Source organism: Manis javanica, chromosome 11 (assembly GCF_040802235.1).
Source record: "Manis javanica isolate MJ-LG chromosome 11, MJ_LKY, whole genome shotgun sequence".
NCBI lineage: Eukaryota > Metazoa > Chordata > Mammalia > Pholidota > Manidae > Manis > Manis javanica.
Window position 1 is genome coordinate 113539474 of NC_133166.1, and position 15220 is coordinate 113554693.

The following is a 15220-nucleotide window of genomic DNA, read 5'->3' on the forward strand; positions in this document are numbered from 1 at the left end:
ACCAGGACTGGCAGGGGCACAGAGGGAGGTGCCTGCCCTGGGGCGGCCAGGTGGGGGCTAGGGCACCACGTGCTGCCCAGCGCAGGTTTGTGGAGAGAATTCCCACACTGTGCACCCACTGTTCACCTGTGTGTCCCCTGCCTGCAGCAATTCTACTGCTGGGACTGATCCCGGGAGAAACCCTGCCCCACGCCCGCAGAGAGGTGCGCTTGGGAAAGCCCCCCAGGGCGGCTTGTAGCAGCGTCTCCTTCAGAACGATCTTACTAGTGGAGACTAATGACATTAATTTGGTCCTTCAACGTACCGGACTGCTGTGCAGATGGCTGCAAATTACAGGACTTACAAACCAGCAACAAATGGAGGAGAAAAGTCGAATTAGAAATAATTGGGAGCAGACCAGGGAAACTCAAGGAAGCTCTGAAAGTAAGTAGTGGGCAGGAAGGAAAGAGTCAGGAAAACTACACAGACACAGAAGCTCAAACAACACACTGCAGCCGGCAGCCTCCACGCTTCAACTGCTTCAACGGCTGTTGAGGGCAGCGCTCGGGTTTTCACAACTAACTAGGATGTGCCTGGAGGTGATATCAAGCCATTTAAAGGAGATTAAACGCCTTACACGGGTTTTAAAAGGACATGAAAGCACATAATTAATCTTGGAAGGATTCCTGTCCCAAGTCATTTGTCGCCACAAATCTTTTTACATGTTCAAAAGTTAACTCACTACAAAATTCAGATGAGGAGTTTCTCCGGATGCATGCGCCAAGGAACCTCTGCAATTACACCAGCAATTTTTTAAACAAACTGTGCAGTGTTTCAGGGTGACAGCCTAAGACAGCATCATTTCCCTAAGAGGTAAAAACAAGATAAAGTCTTGGCCCTCATCGCTCTTAAGTGTTTTTCATCTGCCAGACAGACGCAAACGTGTGCCAGTAGATCTCTTCCCGCCTCAACTTCCTACATCCTGAAGGCAGTAAGAAGCGACAAATGCCTGTTCCTCACTGCAGAGCTGACAACCCCCAAATGACGATTTTACATAATAAAAGATGTTTACTGAGGCTTACAGATTCCCTGGTCACCCGCTTCAAAGGCAGCTGGCAAATAACAGATCCAAAGATTAGCAAATTAAGGCCAGTAAACAATTTCCCTAAGGAGAATGCTAGCTCTCTTGGGCCTCTGGTACTTCCCGAGACACCCAGAAAATAGCAGATGAAAAAAGACTAAATCCGATGGCAGCTGAACAAGAAAACAGACTGTGCCAACCTGGACTCACTCTACCACCACTGAAGCAGCTTCCATGGGCCCTGCCTAGAGAAACACGGGTGCATTCTGGCAGTGATCACCCGCTGTCCAGCCCAAGGGGGGTCGGCACTCCCCAGTTAAAGGCATTCACCTTACCACAAACAGAAACTACAAAATCTCATCTGTAAGGGCCCTAAACCCTACGACATTATAGACAATTTTAACTCTACAAGTTCTCTTACAGAGTTGAACACCCAAAAGTGAGTGCGAGGCGGTCTTCAGTCAGTAGCCCCGGCTCCTCTTTCTGCGTCTGCCTCTGCATGAATCAAGTGACCTGGAGAAAGTTCTCTCATCTCTTTATTTATCCCCTTTTCCCTGCCAGGTACAAAATTAGGTCAAAGCCACCAATTCTTTTGGAAAATAAAATGAATTTCTTAGATTGGTTATGTCTACACTGTCATGCAAATACCTCCTGGCCACTGCGCAGCTATAGCCAACCCTCAAGTACGTACGATGCGGCTCGTGCCCATATTAACGCAGGAAACTGTGCACCTTTACTCTGCACAGGAAACACCCTTCCCGGAGAGGCCGGCAGACCCAGGGGCTTCCGGAACAGGCTCCTTTAGGGGTCCCCAGTTTCAAATGTGGAAATCCTTAGCAAATTAACATGCCATGCAAGTTACAAGAGCATACACTATTTTTTCATTAAGGAAAACCAAACAACCTGTCTGGCGCACTAATGTTGGGGGGACGTTGTGTATTTTCCTCGGTTCTTGTCCCTGGCGCGACAAAGACATGAAGGGCAGAGACACAGTAGTGGAGCAGAGCACAGGTTTTATTTAAAGTTCCTTAAAGAGAGAAAAAGTGCAGCAGGCAACCTCAGCGAGGAGAGGCGCCTTGAAAGGTTGGAGAAAGTTTAAGATTAAAAGGTTACACACTTAGAAAGTGTGGGCGACCTCAGAGAGAGGAGTGCCCTGAAAGGTTGGGGGTTCCCCCTTTTAAGGATTTTTCAGGAATGTGATCATGGGCTGAGGGTGCAGACCTGTTAAGCGGTCCCTGAATATTTAAAATTAACTTAATACAGGAAGTTTACTGCTCTGATTTCTCCTGAGATAACTGGCCTCTGGGTCTGAGAGCCTATCAAACAAGACCACCTGCCCAGCCCCCCAGGTGGGCTGAGTGCTTGTCTGCTGAAGAGGACGTTAAGAATCTTCCTCACTTCCTGCCTTTTCCTATGTTGTTTATTGCTGGGCCTGCGTCCCAAATTCCTCCCATCTCCTCCCATCTCGCATACCACCAGGCACAGTGTGGCTGGACGGTAAGTGTATCTGTGTGTGTGTGTGTGTGTGTGTGTGTGTGAGAGAGAGAGAGACACACACACACACACACACATTTCACATATTGTTAAATGAATGAGATGAATACATTCCCAAAGTCTAATGAGCCCTGGACCGGCCCAAAACTTCCGGAGAAAACGCCAGTGTTGGGGCGGCTCCGTACTTCAAGCTGCTGCTGCTGGGAGGCGGCGAGGTCTGCGTGGGAGCAGGCAGCGGGGTCCCCGGGAAGGGCGGCCCTCTGCGGGTGGTGCGCGGAGTCTGAGGCCGGAGGCGGGGGCGGCCGGCGGCGCAGGGCCCCGGCGGTGTCAGCCCGCGGAGGTGCCGCCCCAGCGGCGGGGGCAGGCGTGCGAACTGGGGGTCCGCGGAGCCCGGCGCTGATGGCACCTGCTGGGGGCAAGGAGTCGTCGGTAGCGGCCGCCACCGCCCTCCTACGACGCTGCGCTCCCAACAGCCGCTCCCGCCGCCCACCGACACGGCCCGCGGCTGCCACCCCCAGTCCTGGGGCCGCCGCCCCCTCTTCCCAAGCCGCCCGCCGCCCGTGCCCGCCCGCGCCGCCTCCCGCCTCCGCCCCGCGCTGCCACCCTGCGGGCCCTGCTCTGAGGCACATCTAACTCAGAAAGGGTCAGCAGACAGTCTCCAGTGCCGGGGGTCCTGACGGGGCATCGGGAGGCTTCACGGGGGAGATGAGGGGACAGGGCAACATTCCAGGCATTGCTCACAGTTTAAACCGGGCTTAGCCCCGGGGGGGCGCTGTGCTCCTCGGCAGGGAGCAGCTGTGAACTTGGAGTGCTCTAGGCACCGGAATCTGGCGGGATATGTTGAGTGGAGGCCATATGAGGGTGACAGGGGTCGGCAGCCCCTGGAGAGACTATGGGCGGCAAGAAATTGGAGAAAATGTCAGGGGCTGAATCGTCAGCAGTCATCTGTGGAGTACCTGCTACGGGGTTTCCTGGGTCCTGGGAACCAGCCCCTGCCTCCTGGCAAATTGCACCTTGGGGGAGACCCACAGCCAGTACAATGGTGGAGAGAAACGCCCAGCAGGCTGCTTAGAGGGAGCAGAGGGCGCCTAACTACGACTGGGGGGCATGTGCCCAAACCAGGGGACAAGGGAGAGACCACGTGAAGGGAGGGCGGCTTTGCAGGCAGAGGGAGCAGCCTGTGCACAGCCTGAGCGAGTCTGAGGATCTAAGGAAGGCCAGGGCTGAGAGACAACTGCACGCCAGCCAGGTGGTCAAGGGCGCAAAGGGCTCATTGGAACCATTCACACAAACCACATGCTCAGTTTTCAGCATCCTTTTGGCCCTCGGAGGCCTGGGTTACATCTCCTTGCATTGCATCCCACGCACACACTGCAAGCATCCTTCAGAGAGGAGAGTTCCGTTTTCTGCAAGGTTATACGAAGGGACTGCAGGCCTGAGCTCTCCCATGCACTCGCTGTGTGACCCTGGACAAGGCACTTTACCTCTCTGTGCCTTGGTTCCATTATCTGTAAAATGGGGGTTGGCCTAGTATCTCCCTCACGGTGTCTTTGTGAAAATTAAGACATTAAAGGACCTAGCAGTTTCCTGGCAGATAGGAAGGGCTTAAAAAATGGTAGATGCCATATGATGAACAATTCCATGTCCAAATGACCATCTAAGAAGGTGGAAGTAGTGAGAAATGTGTGTCTCAAAGTATAAGCCGAGGTAGTGGGGGCTATACCTGGTCAGGGTCTAGTGGGTAGAAGAGTTTTCCATCAAGAAGCAAAGCCTTTGTGTCTAGGGGGAGAAAGCCTGGCTTGGAAATCCTCCCTGGCTGGGCAATCTATTGTTTTATCCTTTGTCACCAATGAACCCTGCCGACTGTCACCAATTATCTTGCCAATGGGTTTCAGCCCCGGGCAAGTTCACTATGGTTCAATGTGACCAAAGAAATGACAGTAGAGTGTTCTTGGGGTGAAAGGGTTATACCCAACTTTATTTCCACGGTGGCAGGTCAATCGCTAATATCCATCACTCAGCGTGAGTCTGCAGGAAGCAAGCCGGTCTCTGCCTCTGGGCCTCTCTGCCCGCAGTCATCCCGCACAGCCGTCCTCTGGGCCTCTGTCCTCAGCGCTGCCACCACGCCAGTTCTCTGATCTGCTCTCCTGCACCTTGCAGCCGTGCCACCGTATCACCCAGAGCCCTAGGCAGTGCTCTTTATGTAGAGTCAGTAGCAACGTATTGCTCACACGTGTGTAGTGAGCAAGCCAGCCAGGGCCAGTTGAGGATCCTGGCCACAGGAACGTTCATTTTATCCACACACGGAAGCTGCTGTCCCTCCAGACCAGACTGCACAGACCTGGGTCAAAGCTCACGTGGGTGAGGCTTGGCCTACACCCCAAGGTCTCCTTAGGCCTGTGGGAATTCATGGTGGTAAGTAGGGGAAATATTGGCAAAAATGCTTTCTAAAAATATCCTTGCAGGGAAGGGACAGGAAGTTGTGAATTTGTAAAGAACAATGACTGCTCTTCCCACTGGTGTGGCAAATCTGTAAAGGTGAGTAGATCACAAAAAACACCCTTGCACATGCACACCTGCTACCTGGAGTTTTCTTAGGGTTGATGAAAGAATTGGAAACAGCAGGACTGCCAACTCAGCCACGAACAGCTCTAAGCTCCTTAAGACAGAAAACAGGAACTGGTGAAAATGTAAGGCCACAGAAGGTGTTGGGGGTGCAGCAGGGAGATAAACGTGTCCCTGGGGTGAGGGGCCTGGGTCCCCACACAATGCTACCCTGGTGTGACAAGCAAGGACCGGCTTCTGGCAGGCTCGAGGAGCAGAGGCCCATTGTAGGACAGTGGTCAACCCTGCAGGGGCCTGAGGCCAGGGAGGTCTGCCTCCCCAAACAGGTGCTGTCAGCCAGGGTGACTGGGGGTGCCCAGGACCAGTCCAGAGAGAACTCAGCAGGCCCCAAGCCCCAGTGACCTGGCTGTGCTTCCTCTGAGAAGCATCCTCAGCAAGACATCAGAGCGTCTTTGGGCCACATCCAGGCCACTGGGGTTGGGAAGTCAGATCCCGGGTGGGGACGAGCCGTGCTCACTCGTGCCTGTGCGATTCGCCTGGGGCACGCCTAGTGGCTTTGTCCTCCTGACCTGCTCCACGAGGTGGCCCCCAGCCCACAGTTCAAAGAGGCCTGAGGCACCCTGGGGACAGTGGGAAGTGAGGGGCCTGCCACCTGCGGCACCTTGGCCCTCAGAGGGAAGAGGACAGGGGACAGGGTTCTCTGGGGCTTGAGGAAGAAGGAAAGGGGAGCAGGGTCCAGGGTCCACAGGGGAAGAGCAGGAGGCCCACACGGGCCTCAGCTGAAGTTCTCTGCCCGAGACAGGGCAGGGTCGGCTGTGCGGCAGCGGGGCGGCCCCCCTGCCTGCATATTCTTCACAAGATGCACTCATGACTCACGCACAGAGCAAGGCTGAGTCTGGGGAAAATGAAATTCATAATGAAAGACTTTAGCATGATAATAATGTAAATCTAATAATAAAGTTTATAGCAGTAAGTGTGTTTGTTGTAGAAAGTTCAAAGAAAGCAAATAAAAGAAAACAAGAACTCTACTATGCACAGCTCAAATCACTAAGCGAATATAAATATCAAATATTTAATGTGCTCTTCCAGTATTTTAATGCATTTTAAATTCGTTGAGATTTGTAAAAGTGCATATTTGCAATCTGTGTTTTCACTTCAATTGTAACACGAGCATCTTCCTGCGTTGTCATAAACTCTTCGAAAGGGTCGTTTTTAAGAGCAGCCCAATCAGCATGAGTATTCCGTGGCTGCCCATGCTGTCCCCAGTGCTGAACATCTAGGTGGTTTACAGTTTTTGCCTCAAAGACCACATTTATACATATTTGCATTCTTTTGGATTTTTTTTCTTAGGATAGTTTCCAAAGAGTAAATTAATGGACCAAAGTATGACCAGTTTGCAGGCTTTTGGTTCTCATTGCTCACCTTTGTTCTGAAAGGGCTGTACGGGGCTTCTCTTCAGGTGGGACCAGGCAGAATCTGCCCTCACTGCCCATCGCCCACCGAGGGTCGGGAAGTGACTCCAGTGCCCCCACCCCCCGCCACAACCGCCCGCGTTAGAGGCGCTGCCTTTGCTCCGGGGGCCACAGGTGCAGCTGTTGAGGAGCAAGGGCCCCATGTAACTCAGGTTCCCTAGCACCTGGGGAAGGTGGGAGCGAGAAGCAGTGTTTCTGTGGGAATAACCTAGGGACTGTGAGTAAAGACACTGAAAAAGAGAGCGGCTGGGTAGACACGGGAGATGACCCATCAATCCCCGACGGCTAGCGGCCCAACACCGTGAAGATGTGAGCGCAGAGCATCCTGAGACGGGGGCGTGACGGAGAGTCCAGCAGCTCAGTGGGCATGTGGACCTTGAGTTCCACTCGCTGAAGCCCAGAAGCCCTTGCGGAGTCCGGTTCCTGAGCACTAACAGCGACGAGGCCCTCCGGCCGGAGCAGACTGCTGAGTGCCCCCGGGACCTGCCGACCTTCGTCCTCAGGAGGTCAGCCGGACTTCCCGGGCTCCCTGCAGCGAGGTGTGGCCGGCGGCCGTCCCTGTGAAGGGCGGGGCGCGCTTCCCTCCCTCTCCTCTTCCTGCCTCGAAGGCGGCTGGGATGCCTGGTGCTTGAGTAGCCATTCTGAGCCGTGTGGTGAGCCCATGTGCTCAAGACGGCAGAGCAAAAAGTGCCGCTCCTCCTGGACCGGTGGCCTCCCGAGAAACAGACAGACTTAATGAAGCCACTACAGTTTGTGGCGGTTTTCTGTCCCTCCACCTTGGCGGTGTTTGTCCACATTTGCTCCATCAGAGTTGCACAGGGTCTGTGCTGCCAGACGCCCCCCCCCTCCCGCCTCTGCCACCTCGCAGGTCGGCCCTGGTCCTGTCCCAGCCTGCCGTGGGGCCCCCAAGCAGAAGTGTGGGTGGGGCCATGCTATCCCGGGAGAGCCTGGGGTGGCCCGTTTCAACTCCGGATCAACCCAGGCTTGCATGGGCTGCGTAGTGCTGCCCCCCGACACTAGGGGAGCTCCTAACCCCCGTGACGTCGGGGCGCCTCCCTGCCGGCCACGCCCCCACACGCAGCTCAGCGTCTCCGTGTGCCTTGCCCAGCTGAGCTCCTGCCCCGAGTCCCAGCTTCACCCCAACCTCCTCCGGGGGCAGTTACTGTCTCCCAAAGGACAGGCCCGCCCTGGGGGCCTGGAGCCGTCTGCGGCTGACCCACAGGAAGCGGTGAAGCCGCCCCTCGGTCCTGCAGCCCAGGGCCAGCCCCCCGTCCTAAGGACCCCGAGGCTGCCCTCCCCACCGGGCCCACAAAGCCTAGGCTCAGGCCGGGAGAAGGCTGGGTTCTTGGGCATCTGCCCCACCCTCGGCCCTCCCGCCGCGGTTTCTCCTCTTAGGGGATCGGCCTCGGAGGCTGATGAGGTTGGGGTCCTGGGGTCAGCAAGGAGGACTGAGGCAGCCCCCCCCAATGAACGGGAAGCGTCCCCGCAGGTGGGGGCGACGGCCTCCGGAGGCGGAAGGGGTCCCCGGAAGGCGCCAGGGAAGGGCAGGGGCGTGGCGGGAGCAGGTGGCAGGGGCGGGGAGGGAGCGGCGAGCCCCACGCGGAAGTCAGGGCGGGCGCACACCGGGCCGCCAGCCGCTGCCGACTCCGCGGGGCCGCGGCCATGCAGGTGAGTCGCCCGCGCTGCCCCGGCTGCGCACCGACCCCTGCCCCCGCCGCCGCCCGCCCCGGCCACGCCGCGCACCTGCAAGGCGCCGGTGGGGGCCCCTGCATCGCACAAGGCTGAGGAGAGGGTGGCCACAGCCAGACAGAACCCAGGTCACTGGTGTCAAGGCAGGACAGGGGAGGGCAGCTGTCCTCCTGCCCAGCCAGAGACTGTGGTTCCAGGCCGGGCTGTTAGTGAGCGTGTGGGACCCAGGTGGGGAGGGCGTGTCCACCCTCGCGCGCGCCCTGAGTCTAGGCAGGTCCCCAGACCTTGCAGCTTTGCCCTGCAAACGGGGAGGGGAATGTGGCTTACTAGGTAGGGACGCCCAGGGTGGCCCATTGCATTGGGTCCTCTGCCTCCTGGGGGTTCTGCCACCGGAGGGGTGCTTATGGGTCAATGTGTATTTGGTTACAGTCACCCTGCTGGCCTTTGGTTCATCTCAATAGCTGGAGTATTTCTTGGGTCTCCCTTGGCTGGGTCTGATCTCATCGCTACTTACGAGCAGAAGCAACCTCCCTGTGGTTCTGGAAAGCCCAGTGGACCCCCTAAATGTCCACCACGTCCTTCATCTAGTCCCTGACCCAAGCTGTCCCAACCACATGCTGTCCATTCGTTATCTTCTTGTCACACTGTGCCCCATGCCAGGCCCATGGCTCAGCTCAGTACCTACCTGGGGAAGGACTAGAGGGGGAGGCCTTACCTCCTTGCCAGGTCACCCTAATTTGCCCACTCATCTAAATTAGACACAAGTTTGTGCCAATTTAGGAAAGTTCTTCCATTTTCTAGATGTTTTTGAAGCCGTTTCCCCAATTCCACGTTAAGCCTCTATGATTCCAGCTTTGCTCTCCTGACTCCTCCCGGCTTTCCTCTTCTTCGATCCCCACGCCAAGAAGGGGCAGGATTCTCGTTCCTCTTACATCCTATCCTTGACCTCATGACACTAGTTGCCACATTAGAACATCGGAGTTCCTTTCAGAAGCATTCCTTTGCGGTAGGTGTGATTATCACCATTATAGTCAGATGAGGATGTTAGACAAGAAATCGAATTACCTCCTTCTTTAGTAGAAGGTTGACTCTAGATCTGGATCTTGATTATGTTAAACGGGAGCTAAGCGAACATGATTCTTCCCTTAGAGTCCAGATTTCAAGCCTATTGCATTGCTAGAAAATCCTTCTGAATTTCAGTAGATGCATAATAAATGCATAATTAGCTCTTTTCTTCTCTTTATATTCCTGCTGAAACAATCCTAACCTCCTCACAAGCAGCTTGATGCCACAACCAAAAAAGGGGGAAGTCACTTCGTTTCTGAGGGCAGAGATCAAAGGACATCAGTAGTTTCTCCATACATTACCTGTTCCAGCTCCCAGCTTCCACCCGACTTACCTACTCCAAAGTCTAGTGAATTTTTATCTAGTTCTTTGAATGTGTACATGCAGATGTGAGTCAGTGTGTGTGTCTGTTTGTGCACACATGTATCAGTGTTTATGTATATATGTGACAGTGTTGAAAAAAATCAACTCTTGAATTATTCTTCCAAAGCTGTTTTTTTTATCATGCCTCGAGTCTTTGGATTTTAACATCCCAAAGAAAAAATTTTGACTCATTTATAATTGGTGTTCTACGGTCATTCATTTCTAGAGATAATAAACCCAGAACCCCCTTTTTTTGTGATTGGCATAGGGACAGGGGTTACCAGAATATAGGATAGTAAGTTCATGTTTTTAAAATCTTGTATCTGCAGGGTCTAAGGCAATGGCAATAGGGATGAAAGAGAGGACAGTGGAGGTGTGGCCCAACCAAACTGCCCCTGAGCCGCCCAGCCTGCTGTCTACCTCGCTGTCTTCCTTGAGTCATCACCCCAGTTCCCCAACCTCCAAATGCAGGAAAATGAAGCCAAGATATTTTTGAGTCGCAACCCTATGCTCAACAATATGTTTTGTACTTTCCTGTATGTGTCCTCATTTTTTCCTCAGAGCAATCCTCTGAGGTAGGTAGCAGCATTCTCATTTTTTAATGATGAAGGAGCACAGACCGAAAGAGGTTGGATACCTCATCCAAAGCTCCACAGCTAAAACACGAAAGAGGTGGAGTCCAAACCCTGCCCCCTGGGCCTGCTGACCTCACCATCCATTCCCTACGTATAGGTAAGGGCGCCTCATGAGGGCACGCACTGACACCACACGGGGCGGAGCGGAGACACTAGAGGCGGCGGCGGCAGCAGCAACGTGTTTGGGACTCCGAAATCTGAGAAGTAAATTGTGACTAGTTTAGCCGATTGGGGAAAGCAGAGAAGCAATCAGATTTACATCACAGAAGCTGCAAAAGGAATCAGTGACACTAGTCACCTATGGAGGTGAGTATGGGGCTAAAAACAGAATGTTTGGTTGAAAGTCCACTTAACCCGATACCTCTCCTCTGAGAGCAAGTGTGTGACTTCCCTGCCTCGACCAGCACAGGTCTGAGAATTTATACCATGAAAAGCACCAATTATAGAGTCTCTGGTCAGGGGGACCCCAGAAGTCAAGGGTGTCATCCTGAAATAGGAAGATTAAGTGAAAGTTTAGTCTCCCACTGAATGTCAAGACTCCCAGCCGGTCCTCCCCTGGAACCCTGGTTAATCTTCTGGTAATCCTTGAACCAGAGAGCTCAGAACTCAGGCAGCCAGGCTGGAACCCTCCAGACAAGAGATGTCCAGAAAAATATGGACAAAAGGAAAAAACAAAAGAATACAGATGGGAGTTCCCAAGTAACAGCCCAGCCAGGTCGCCACAGCAGACATCACTGCCCGCCCCCCGCTAACGGCCTGGGCAGCCCCGCTTCAGTGAACTGCTGCTGACGTCTAACTGCCAGTATCTGGCTCTCTTTTGCCTGATAGTCTCTCCAAAGCCAGGGAAGGCTGCTCTGTGGGGTTCATAGCAGGCCAGAAGTGCTGGGGAATTACTACCCTCCTCCCTGGGAGCAGCTGTCAGCCGCTGACTGTGAGGATGTCACGTGCACAAACACAGTTTCCTTGCCCTCGCACACATGAACTCTGACATGTATGTTTGCCACCATTTCCCCAAAATCTCTATGCAGAGCTAAGCCTTAGACATGCTCAGTCCCTCAGTCACAGTCAGCATGGTGACCGCCTTCTCTCCCCTGATCCCTTCCCTGCTCCCCTCTGCGTGTCTCCACTGAGTGACTCCACGTGCACACATGTCTCAGGGTCTCTTGGGGAACCCGAACTAAGAGGAAAAACAGGTTTTATGCCAAGATCAAGAGCTAGAATGTCATCCACTGGAGGAAAGAACACAGTGAAGCAATGACTTCAAATTTCTGAGGGAATATTTTTCCAATATAGGACTCTGTAAGCAACTAAGCAATGACTTACGTGTGAGAACGGCATACATACATTTTCAGACATGCAAGACCTCGAAGCTTTGCTTCCCATGCCCCTTTTCTCAGGAAACTTTTAGAAGAGGTTTCCTGCTCCACCAGGACAAGGAAATAAAGATGACTTGGTACGTATGAAACAGGAGATCCAACACAGGAGAGGAGGGAGCGGTCTCCCAGGAAGGCCGTGAGGGGCGTGCCGAAGCCCACAGCTGTTCAGCAGGGCTGGAGGGGAGCCGGTCCCACTGGAGCAGGTGAGGACTGAGAGAAGGGATGTCATTCAGAGTACGTGACAGGCTACTGAGTGTGTCTGCGCAAACTGGGGAATATTTGGGGGTTATAGAGTAATGAACGGTAAGCACATGCAAACAGTACACAAAAGGACATTTATTAGATCAAGGGGAACGGAGAGGTTATGCAGCGAGTCACGCCTGTGCAGTCGTAACAAGTGAACAGCGACTATCCATCCAACCAAAGTGAGCTGTATTGGACGGATGGGATGAGACAAGAGCCGATGAGGTTGGGGGAGGGGGTTTCTACAACAAGCCCCAGAGAACTGTTTGGACCTTTACACCGTGTGCATGAATAACTTTGATAACAATAAATAAAACTATGAAATTAGTAACAAAACAAACAGCTCAAGTAAAATAAAGACCGGGACCTCTAAACAGGAATGGAGGTGAAACTAGGGATCAGCGACCTGTTGTTTTTTGTGAAAGTCTCAAAAAATAATGGGATTTTTTTGTTTTTGCTTCTTCCTTAACATTTTTGATTGACGTAGAACATACATACCCAAAGTGCACATATCATAAATATACTACTTGACTTTTTTTCACAGTGTGAGCACAACTTTGCAACTACCACTCAGATCAGGGGACAGTTACAGTATATTCTTATCAGACAGCCCCATGGACCCCCATCCAATCACTGTCCCCAAGGGTGAGACCCTCCTGACTCTGACATCATAGATTAACATCCACTATTTTGTATTTTATACAAATAAGAGCCACACAGTGTGTCATCCTTCGTGTCTGACTTCCTCCATTCAGTGTCATGTCAGTGAGACTCACCCATGGTGTGTGTGCGGTTGCAGAGTCGTGGTCCACCCGGTTTCATTCCGTGATACCCCGTAGTGAGAATACGCCACGATTCACCTGTTCTCCTGTTAATGGCGTCCGTACGGTTTCCGGTCTGGAGCCACTGCGGTGCTTCTACTGGTGCAGCTATAAACATTTTAGTGAATGTTTTTGCTCGACATTATATATGTATTTCTGTGGGATATATATACCTCAGAATGGAATTGCTTGGCCATGGGATTCATGTATGCTCAGTTTGGACATTGCCAGACAATCTTCCAAAGTGATTCACCAATTTGCATTCCCACCAACGGTGTAAAAGAGTTCCAGTTGCTCCACATCCTGGCCAACTCTTGCTGCTGGTGATGTTTTTCATATCAGTCATTCTGGGGACATGTGGTGGTATTGCATTGTGGTTTTAGTAAACATCTCTCTGATGACTAATGAAACTGAGTACATTTTCATCGATGTATTGGCCACTTGAATGTCATCCTTCATGAAGTGTCTCTCCAAGTTTTTTGCTCATTTTTTATTGTGTTTTCTGTCTTCTGTTGATTAGTAGAAATTCTTCATTATTTCCTTATTGGTCTTTTGTTGCCTATATGTATTGGGAATATTTTCACTCATTCTGTGGGTTAACTGTTTTATTTTTGAACTTACAAAATACAAAAATAAAAGGAAGACCCAAATATGCTCTCAATAAATACGAATATAAAGCCATATTTAAGTTAAAAAGAAAAGGATGCAAATGCGAAAAGATTTACTATGCAAACACTCATCAAAGGAAAGCAGAGGGACTCCATTCACATCAGCAAACTAGACTTCACAATAAGGAGTGTTACCCGGGATGAGAGGGCACAGCAACAAAGGAATCAATTCTCGAATAAGACATGACGGCCCCAAGTGTTCATGCTGAACACAGCCTCAAAATACATATAATACAACTTACAGAACTAAAAGGCAAAAGAGATACATCCACGATTACAGTCAGATACTTTCATACTCCTGTCTCAGGAATGGGTAACGCAAGTAGACAGGAAATCAGCAAAGACAGAAACACCTGAACACACTATCAGTGCATTTCACCTGACTTCTAGAGAACATCTCACTCAACAGTGGAAGAGCAGCATTCTGTTCGGAAGTATACGGGAGCTCATCAAGACAGATCATATTCTGGGTTATAACACAGCCCTTAGCAAATTTAGAATAATTGAAAGCATGGAAGGCATGTTCCCTGACCACAGCTGAATTAAATTGGAAATCAATAACAGAATGATACCTGAAAAAACTCACAAATATTTGCAAATTAAACAACACACTTCTAAGTAACCCATGGATCAAAGAGGAAGTCACAATGGAAATTGGAAAATGTTTTGAATTGAACTAAAATGAAATCACAACATTCCACAATTTACGGGATGCAGCCAAAGTGGTGCTTGAACAGAAACTTAAACATTAAACCAGAAATAAGAGAAGATTCAAATCAGAAAGCTAATCTTCTGCCTTAAGAAACCAGAAAAAGAAAAGCTAATTAAATCCAAAATGAGTAAGGAAGGGAATAAAAAAAGAGCAGGAATCAATTAAATTGAGAAGAACAATAAAGAAAAATCAAGCCAAATTGCGTTCTTTGAAAAGATCATTAAAATCAATAAGCCTCTAGACAAACACATCAAGGAAAACTATTTAAAAAATCTGTAGGGGCAGAAATCAGATCACTATTGACCAGTAATTTCACACTGGGGAGGGAGTTCACTGCAAAGGAGCAGAGGAGTATTGAGGGAAATGGAATGTTCTCTGACTTGATCGTGGCGATGTATCCTATTGTATACACTTGTCAAAAACAGAAAACTGTGCACCTCAAAAGAATGCAGTTCACTGTGTGTAAATTATATCTCAATGAATCTGATGTTGACGAAAATACCAGAGTGCATCTCAGCAATTTATGAAGAATTTCACGACACCTTTGTTTTAGATGCGTGTGTAATGCAGGGTAAAATGTGTTTTTCTGAATCCCGTATACTGTGGTTAAAAAAGAAAGAAAGCCATTGTCCTAGAATATGCCAAGGTCTTTCCTGCCTTGAGACTTCCAACTAGCTGCTCCCTGGAATGCTGGGGTTGTTCATTCTCCCACTTCAAGTCACCTTAGGGAGGCCTTTCCACGCCACTCTTTCTAGTAACTGATTGTTACTAGAAACACTATCTCTCTAACTCCCTGAGGGTAAAATTGTAGCATTTCCAGAGTATCTCGCCGGCTTTAGTGCATTTGCATAACCTCAGGAGTGGAGAGAAGTGCATCTCCATGTCAACGGGTAATTGCCTGGGCAACCAAGGACGTGTCTGAACCTGAGAGTTTAAGGGGAGGCGCTGGCTGCTGGCCTGCTTGCTTCTGCCAGAGCTGCGGGGAGAGCCGGCCCTGGACTGCAGTTTGTGAGGTATTTTTCCCCAGGATTTCCTCTCCCGGGACTTACACTCCCTC

General features: G+C 51.2%; 1 long non-coding RNA gene across 1 annotated transcript; it reads left to right on the forward strand.

The window, feature by feature from the left end:
• Positions 1-7607: 7607 nt before the first annotated feature.
• LOC140844554 (uncharacterized) lies at positions 7608-15123 on the forward strand. The gene is made up of 4 exons (XR_012123070.1): positions 7608-8259; positions 10441-10649; positions 11741-11922; positions 12718-15123. It is a non-coding gene; the product is annotated as an uncharacterized lncRNA (long non-coding RNA).
• Positions 15124-15220: the final 97 nt, after the last annotated feature.